Source organism: Orycteropus afer, unplaced genomic scaffold, assembly GCF_000298275.1.
Source record: "Orycteropus afer afer isolate SDZICR_OR568_19922 unplaced genomic scaffold, OryAfe1.0 scaffold00193, whole genome shotgun sequence".
Classification (NCBI taxonomy): domain Eukaryota; kingdom Metazoa; phylum Chordata; class Mammalia; order Tubulidentata; family Orycteropodidae; genus Orycteropus; species Orycteropus afer.
In genome coordinates this window covers 1,746,947-1,749,513 of record NW_006921780.1, presented here as the reverse complement: position 1 = coordinate 1,749,513, position 2,567 = coordinate 1,746,947, and positions in this window count along the sequence as shown.

Genomic DNA, 2,567 nt, shown 5'->3' with positions numbered 1-2,567 from the left:
AAAAAGAACTCTTTCAAGTAAGAAGAACAAAGATGTCACTTTGAAGACTAAGGTTGCATAACCCAAGGCGGTGTTTTCAATTGCCTCATATGCATGTGAAAGCTGGACAACGAATAATGAAGACCAAAGAAGAGTTCATGCTTTTAAGTTGTGATGTTGGCAAAGAATATTGAAAGTACCATAGACTGCCAGAACAAACAAATATGTCCTTGAAGAAGTGGAGCCGGAATACTCCTTGGAAGTGAAAATGGCAAGACTTAGTCTCACCTACTTTGGTCATGCTGTCAGAAGGGACCATTTCCTGGAGAAGGATATCATGCTTTATAAAGTGGAGGGTCAGCAAATAAGGGGAAGATCCTCAATGAGATGGATTGACACAGTACTGCACTGATGGACTCAAGTATAGCAAGGATTGTGAGGATGGTGCATAATTGGTCAAAATTCTGTTCTGTTGTACATAGGTTCACTATGAGTTGGAGCGGACTCAATGGCACCTAACAACAATAAGAACAACAGTAACATGTATATATACACAGTTTATCCTTAAACAACATGTGTTTGAACTGTGCAGGTCTACTTCGATGTGAAATTTTTCATATATTTTCATAAACTTTCACCAAACTTTTACCTGCCCTGCCTCCCTTTCCATGTCTTCCACCTCTCCATGTCTGCCACCCCTGAGATAACATGACCAACCTTCTTCTTCCTCTTCCTTCTCCTCCTCAGCCTACTCAACAGGAAGATGATCAGGAAGAAAATTTTTATGATGACCCACTTCTATTTAATGAATACTAAATAATCATCATGCTGTATAGCTAATACATTGAACTGTTTTGTATGTATGTGAGTGTCTTTGTGTGAAAAGCTAATGAAGGTGGGGCAAAAACTGTGTTAATAGACTGTTTATATTATTGGAAAGGCTTCTGGTCAAGAGTAGGCTATTAACAGTTAAGTTTTGGGGGAGTCAAAAGTTACATGCAGATATTCAACTGTGTGTGGGGTTGGCAATCTTAACCACAGAAGTTGTTTAAGGGTCAATCTTTTATATAAAATTTTTTTTTTCCTCTGACTTTCTTTAAAAGTCATATAACTGCTTTAAAATTATAATATATGCAATGTATTAGAGGAATTATAATGTTGTTGTTGTTGTTGTTGTTATGTGCTGTCGAGTCGGCCCCGACTCATAGCAGAATTATAATGGGAGATAATATATAGATGAAAACTAACAAATAATGGGTGTGGTAGTTAAATTTGTGTGTCAATTTGGCTAGGCCTGGTTGAGTGGCTGGGCAACTGGATGTAGTATTCCTCATGATGAGACTGGAAATCAACTCCATGGTGGAATCGACTTTGAACAGCTAAGTAGCTGCCCTAGGGATATAGTCTGATTCTTGTATATAAGCAGAAGCCTTGGGGAGCAGTCTCTAGCTTATGGCATGCTTGGACCCTGCATGCTCTGCCGAATGTGGGACTTACAATGGACTTGAATTAATGGCCTTCCGTGTGGCTTGGTAACATCGGGACTATGCCATTTTATTTGTTGACCTTGGGCTTGTTATCTTCAACAGCCAGTAACTGCCTGAGTGAAGAGATGCCTTTAGCTTCAGTGGGCCGGGGATAAGAGGCAAAACCGAAGCCCAAGGTCGAGGAGCTTTCACGCAGCCCCTAGAGCCTGGCACTTTGAACTCGGACTTAAAGCCTCCTGGCTGTTCGGAACATATACATCCGACCTCATCATGGGAATAACCTATATCACAACTGCTTAAACCACTCCGAATTGTGGTCCAGCCAAGTTTACACACAACTCCAACTATCACAAGGGATTTAATCTTTTTGATGATACTTTGTATGTCATAATTTTCTTTTCTTTTGCTTCTTTCTGAGTTCACTCCTTGTCTTCAGTTTCTGAGAACTTCATTATAATATGTCTGTGTGGATCTCTTTGGATTTTGTTGAACTTCCTGGATTTGTTGATTTGTGTTTTTCATCAGAGTTGGAAAGTTTTCAGTAGTTACTTCTTATTATTTTTTTTTCTTTCCTTTTCTCTCTTATCTCCTTATAGGATTACCATGATGTGTATGTAAGTTCACCAGATAGTACATGCCAATTCCATTATGCTTTACTCAGTAGTCTTGATTCTTCTGTCTTGTTGTACCTCAGACTCCAAAATTCCAAATACTTTCTCCTTTAATTCATGGATTCTTATTTCTGCCAGCTAAAATCTGGTGTTCAATTTTTCCAATATTTATCATTTTTGTTCCATTTACAGTATCCTTCTGTTCTAGTGTTTCTTTTAGATTCTTTTCTGTAGAATATTTTTGTTAATTTATATTCTAAGTTTTTCATGTAATATTTTCCTAATTTCCTTTAGTGTTTTGTTTTACTCTTGATCTTTGAGCTTGTTTAAAATTATTGTATTACATTTCTTAAATTGGTGTATTATTTGGTCTATTAGAGAGATATAATATTTGAGTATTATAGAAACACTTTCTCTACTTTTGTATATTTGAATGGGCTATCACTTTTATTTTGCTTGCCTTGTGATTGTTATTGTTGTTGCTGCTGAA